The following is a 6,879-nucleotide window of genomic DNA, read 5'->3' as shown; positions in this document are numbered from 1 at the left end:
TGCTAGCCTCCGTGTGGATGGGTGTCTGGAAGACCCAAGCATCTCAAGAAGTGGAGATTCAGGGAGGGCTGCAGGTGGTGGGCATGGGCAACGTCCCAGGGAGGGAGAGAAGATTCTCTGGCATCCTAATATGTGCTCTTGTAGGACTTCTCAGCCTTCCTGCCCCTCTTCAGCCCCAGTGTGGGGCTCAAGAGGGACGGAAAGAAGAAGATTCACACAGCTACCTTGGAGCAAGATGTTGCTGGTCAGCTGACCACCTCTCAGTCTTATCTATCCCCTGTCTGGTTTCTGGTAGGGACAGAAGGACATGAAGCTAAGATAGGGCCACACCCTCCATTCCTTCCCCCTTTCCGGTTGGGCAAGAAGCCAACCGCTGCCTCCTTGTTTGATGTATGAACTTGCCAAGGGCCCCTGGCACCAGGTCAGAGTCTGGTGCCAAGAGCAAACAAGCTAAGGCAGCCCCCAGAGGGGCAGCAGCCTATGAATGGGAAGTAGAGGCTGCCATCTTCACAGAGGCCAAGTGGTGGGGAAGGAAAGGGACCCGGGCAACGCCTAGGATCCAGGTCCCCTTTCTAAATTTACTTCCATCCCCAGAGACCCCAGTCCTGGTGCTTCTGGCCAGTCCCTCCCTGTCCTGGCCTGCATAGCTGTAGAGCCTACAACAAGAATCTGGACCTCCAAACCTAATCCAGGAAGGGAACGGGGGAGCCCAGCTTGAGCGCTCCTTTTTGGCCAGGGGTAGAAGAGTATGGGGTGCTTCTGGGGATGACTATTTGTCAGTCTGTCTCCCCAGTAAGTCTATAAACCAGTGTTTTCAGGTCACAGTCAAATTTTAGTGAACTTGGTTTCAAGGAACTTAGAGAAGGACTTGCACACATAGATGCTCAATAAAGGTTGCCCAAGGTCCCAAGCCCACGTGCCCACATGCTCTCGTGAATGAGAGAAAGAAACCATAGAACCAGACATGGGTGTGAGTGACTATCTGTGGAGATGGGTGAATGGTGAGATCGGGCAGGTGAAGATACTGGAGAAGAGACAAAGAACCCAAATGGAGGACAAGCAGGGGTGGAAATGATGACAGGCAGGGTGACCTGCTACACAGGGTGCAGCTGTTCTGAAAAGTGGTGGTCTCCCCTTGACCTTGGGGCTCCACCTGGGCCTGAGCTCCTTGGGCACCTAGCAGAAGATGCAGGAGTGGGGATGGGAGCTAGGATGTGACCAATGGGGTCAAGTTCAGGTATGCTTGAAGGTCAAATAGGAATGGGTGCAGGGTGGGATGACGTCACCTTGGCAGAAGACTTTTTAAGGGTTGAACAGAGTGAGAAGGGGGATGTGATTTGGTGACCGTCTGTGGCTGGCAGTCAAAAGGAGGGTGGCGGGGTATCTTCCGTCCTCAGGGTAAGCGTTTGCATGTCCCCAGAAGCTCAGTTCCTGCCAGCTCCCCTTCTCTGGAACTCTGGAAATCCCATTTCACCCCACTCCTCTGCCACAATTGAACCTGAAGGAGTCACAAATGGCCTGGTGGGTCCCCAGATGACAAGTCTTCTGACTCAGTGTTCAGTCCAGGGCTCTGTGGCCCAGTGGCTGTGTTGGTTCTGCACCCAGAGGAGCCTCTTGGGTCTCCTTTGTCTGCTCACCTACCAGTCTGTCCACCAGTCCACCCAGCTCTCCTGCCAGCCATTCACCATCTTCTCTTCTGCACATCCTCCCTTCACCCCTGAATCTCTCATCTCTCCTACCCATCCCCCCTCTATGATGAAATGTGTGTGCACAGGTGGTCTCACTGAGTGTCTGAGTTATTTCATACTACTCTAAGGACTCCTGAGACTGGGCAATTTAAAAAAAAATTTTTTTTTTTTTTTTTTGAGACAGGATCTTACTAAGTTATCCAGGCTGGCCTCAAATTTGTGCTCCTCCTGCCTCAGCCTCCTGAGTTGCTAGTTTACTGGGTGGTTTTTAATGTCAGAAATTTATTTCTCACAGTTCTGGAAGCTGGGACGTGCAAGACTGAGAGCTGACATCTCTCTGGAGGTGGATTTCCTGCATCATACAGGAGAAGATGAGAGAGAGAAAGGGAAGAGAGAGAGAGGGGTGGGGGAGATATCAAAGGGGCTCCACCTCCCAACACTACTGCACTGGGGATCAAGTTTCCAGCACATGAACTTCAGGGGATGTGGAAGCCTCTACCCGGAGTCTGTCTAGTCCTCTCCTAGGAGGCTCTGGTGAGGCGGGATCGGATGGTTAAACATCATACCAAGACAGTGTGTCCATGTGCCAGGGAAGTGTGTGTGCGCTGTCACCAGGTTCTAGAACTGGGACTGGCCTGTTCTGCCTGGGGGGCTCTGGGAAGCCAGTATAGAGGAGGTGATATTTCGAACAGGGTCCTGAGTCATGAGTTCACTGACACAGGGGGACGAGGCCATTTCAGTGGGGCCCAGCACGAAGCACACGGTGTGCACAGAGAGTAGAGGGGTCAAGCGTGGCTGCAGCATAGGGCGGAGGGGAGAGGCAGGTCAGAAGCTGGAGAAGAGGTGGGCCGCCCCGGGAAGGGCCTGGAAGGCCAAGCTGAATCGAGTCACCACGCTGGCTGTGGAAGGCTCTCCAGGGAAGGCTGTATTTTAAACTATCCTAGCACAGGGACAAGAAGGCAGGAGGAGTGTTATGGAACCTGGGACCTGCAGATGGCTCTTCCTCATGTGGCGGGACCACAGAGTTGTGTGTGTGTGTAGGGACAGGGGTGCTGTGTCTGCTGGAAGTCCCTCCTCCATTAGCTGGAGCCTGGTTGTCCTTCCCTGTCCCTGACTTCACCTCTACCACCCCCTCAGCCCCAGCCCATAGCCCCAGGAACTCAGGCCCGGCAGGCTAGGAGTTAGCCAGGAACTCACCCTGTGCCGCTGGCTCTCTGCCCTGTCCTTCTGGCTCCGTTTCACCTGCTGCCCAGCCCAGGTGTCAGTCCCATGGAAGCTGGGCAGGGGACAAGCCTGGCTTTGTTGGGACCCTGAGACCCAGCCAGGGCTGTGGGTCCTGTCCCCTGAAGGTCACAGCTGCAGAGACCCGCTGGCTCCCTCTCGCCACACCCCCTGGCAGGGTGCCGAGGGGCTGAAGGTGTTTGGCAGGGCTGGCGAGGAGTGAGTGGGTGGGAAGGTACTCTAGGGCCACACTTTCCTGCCTCTTCTCTCCTTGGTCCTCCACCCCAGCCGGTCCCTGCACTCTGCAGGATTGGGACTCTTTGGGACCAAAGCCAGCTCTCCTGGTCGCTGAGTCTCCCTTCCACCCTCTTTCTCTCTGCCAGTCTTTCTTGTGCTCTGCCTCTGTTTCTTCCTGTGTGTTTGCCTCGCTCTTTTTCTTTGTCCCCAAAAGCAGGAGGCAGGAATGGACGGCACCTCTGCTGTGGAAGGTCAGCCTGGGCTGGTGGCTGCCCACAGGCTTCGGGAGTGCACTCACGGCAGTTTTGGCTTTGCCACTCAAGGGCTGTGCGTTGATGAGCCTATTAATAACCTCTCTGTGCCTTAGCTTCCTCCACTGCCCTAACGGCATTTAGAACAGCACTGAGGCAGCACCTAATAAAGGCCAGTGGTCATCGTTGTCGTTATTACTGCTGAGTGTGTTAGTCCAAGTGTCTGGGGAATAAGATTAGGGTCACATTCGACAATTATATTGAATGTACCAGGGGAGATGCCTGCTGGAAAGTAAGGAGCCCAGGAGGCTGGAGAGCCTCAGCTGCAGTGTCGATCTGACCCTGGGGGAAGGAGAGGGCAGGAAGTCAGGGAGCTGCGGGCCGCCTGTGCGCTGAGGGAGCTCAGTAAGGCTCAGTAAGGCTGATGGAGAACCTGTGGGGTGAAGCTGGCTGGCAAAGAAGCCCAGGAGCGGCTGCCTCGCGAGGTCTTGCACTTAGCCAGCGGTGGGAGCGGGGGGCTCTGTGGGAGGCGTGACCTCTGCAGACAGCCGCGGACTTAGCACAGCTGGGGCCTCCTCGTCCTGCCCCTGATGCAGGAGGTCTACCAAACGCATTCTCATGGCATTGTGGGACCACGGGACAGGAGAGGGACCAGGTTTTGGGATCTGAGCTGGGTCGAGGTTCCCAAACATCCAGAGTGAGGCAGCAGCGTGGGCCCCAGCCTGTGCACTGCCTTCCAGGCCTGGGCTTGTTCCGCCTGATGGCCAGGCAGGTCTCCTGGCTTCATGCTGCTTCCTGGCTCTTGAGTGAACAGCCTTTACCCCATTTGTGTCCATGGTACAGTCCTGCTTGGTCCTGCTCGGGATAGAGGACTGATTCTACCTGGTCTCTGCCTCCTCTCCTTTCTCCTTGGGATGCTCAGTGCTGAGGGGGAAACTGAGGGTCCTGGGTGGGGGAATTCAGGAATCCCCCTGGACAGAGGCTCCCACCCCAGAGTTCATGCGAGGGGAAATGGGAAGCCCGACATTCACCTTGGCTGTCCTCTGGGGCTGGCCTGGGCTGACCAGAGCGTGGGCAGGGGTGCCCAACGCAGTCGCCAAGCTGCAGCACCATTAGGGGAATGAAGTTGGAGCAGGAGTGGATATTTCTGGGCACTGAGCTGAGGCCATCTGTGGGAAATTGGACCAGGCCTAGTTTGGCCAGACCGTCCCCTGACTGCACTGCCCCCTCAACTGCCCGTCACTGCAACAGCCGGCAGACTGCATGGAGATGTGTGAGGCACCCAGACGGCCTCTTGAACCCCAGCCACTCAATATGCTAAGCAGGGCTGATTTATTCTCTTGCCTCCTAATGGAACCACAGCCAGGCAGCGGGGGGTGGGGTGGAGAGCGCGAGACGCAGCATCCTGGGGGACATGGAGGGCAGGAGTGGTCCTCTTGCATCCTTCTGCAGGACCCCTCAGCCCCCATGTGAGAGGAAGCCGTGTGGCTCAGGGAAGAGGCAGCCCAGTGAGTCCTTTCTTCCTGCTTCCTAGCTGGTCCCCTGGGCACACTGCTGGGTGTCTCTGGGGCTCAGTCTCCTCTTCTGCGAAGTGGGGAGTGTGGAGCCCCCTCCCTGGGCTGCCGTGAAGAGCCAGCTTCACAGCCCAGTCCACACGCTGGGACGCCATGCGCAGGCAGCCCTCTTCCCGTAGCCAACACTCTGCCTGGCTTGGCATCTCCTTTCCTTCTTTTGCCCCCTCTGTAGTCAGGGATTCTGAGTCCTGAGGTCAGCTGGGGATGGGGGTAGGAGGAGGAGGTTGTGCTGGGAGCTCTTCTTTGGGGTTCAGGCATTGGGGGTGACGGGTGGGGCAGATGAGCTCACAGAATCATGGCTGCAGAATGAGGGAGGAGAAAGCATGCTCCCAGAGGTCCGGCTGATCTGCCACCAAGTGTGAGCTCTACCATGACTAATCTGCCAGCCTCAGTTTCCTCATCTGGAAAATTCCCATGGTAACACCTATCCTGCAGGATTAGTGAGGACATGGAGGGGGCTAAGGTGTGTAGAGTTGCCAGCATGGAGTAGTTCAATAGACAACAATGTCCTTTTCTCCCTGAAAGGGGCCTTCTGGGTCATCTGGTTGACCCCTTCCCTTGCTGACTGGGCCATCAGACTTACCTCCGAGACCCTCGGAAAGGGGATGGGAATGGGGCGAGCCCTCGGCTTGGGATCTCTGACTTGGCAGGAAGTCAGTCAGCAATAATGATAATAAACGCCTTTAAAAACACCCTTGCATATCGCTCAGGACAGCCCTGGAAAGTGATCTGGGCAGACATTATCACCCTCCTTCACAGACGGGGGGCTGAGACCCAGGAGAGGCTGGCTGGGTCTCATGGCTGCCAGTGCAGTCAGGAGTCTCAGCCTCCTGTCACCTCAGCCTGGACATTTCAGTGGGAAGGGGTTCCTCTCATCTCATTGGCCACTTGTAGCAAGAGGCGGGGGTTGTGGCTCAGTGGTAGCACGCTTGCCTGGCATGTGTGAGGCACTGCGTTCGATTCTCAGCACCACATAAAAATAAATAAAATAAAGGTATTGTGGCCCCCTACAACTAAAAAGAAGAAAACGAGAGAGAGAGAGAGAGAGAGAAAGAGAGAGAGAGAGAGAGAGAGAGAGACAGGATTGTCTTGCCTGACTAGCCAGCAGTCCTCCTCCTGGAACCCCTACCCCCACCCGCCTTGACCTTGAACCTTGAAGGCACCGCCCCTGCTCCCTCCAGAGCCAAGGTGCATGAGGAAGGGGGAAGTCTGTGCCCTCTACCTTCTTTGGGGATGGGGTGGGGCTAGACTTGTGACCCCTTTGCCCAGCCACCTCTCCCTCAGTTGCCTCCAGCGTGCTGGCACTTCTCTGTCCCCACCTTCAGGAGGAGACTCCTGGCCCAGCTTTCTTGCCCACCCCCATGAGAGCACGTCCCATCCCCCATTCCTGTGCAATCCACCCCCCACCCACCCCCTGCCCTCTGAGCTCTTTAGATGCCTCTGTGGCTGTGAGAACAGCCCCCATCTTGCTTCCCAGACCCAGTGACGGGACATTTCCAGCTCTGGGGTCTCCCCTCTCCCCTCCTCCACCTCCCCCCATTTATCTCCCCCTCTGGGAGCCAGAGGCCCTTTGTGAAGCTCTTTGTGTAGATTTGAGCTCCCAAGGCCAGGCAGGGGGACAAAGGGACACCCCTCTCCCCTCTCCATTGTCCCCTCTTCCCAGGAGGCCCTGTGTGTGAGTGCATGTGTGTCCATGTCCCAGCCTGGTTACATGTAACCTGAGGGGCAGGGAGGAGTCTGGGAAGGATTCAGGGGTGCGGGTGGTCTTGGTGCTCCTGAACTGAGGCGGGGTGGCCCTGGGGGAGAAGGGAGGCTGGCTTCCTTTGAGGAGGGGCCTTCGGGCCTGGCAGCGAGCTGAGATAGGGGGTCTTTATTGCCTCTGCTGCCCCTGGGTGGCTGGCCTCAGTC

This window comes from Sciurus carolinensis, chromosome 3 (assembly GCF_902686445.1).
Source record: "Sciurus carolinensis chromosome 3, mSciCar1.2, whole genome shotgun sequence".
Taxonomy (NCBI): Eukaryota; Metazoa; Chordata; class Mammalia; order Rodentia; family Sciuridae; genus Sciurus; species Sciurus carolinensis.
Note: the sequence above shows the minus strand (reverse complement) of the source record.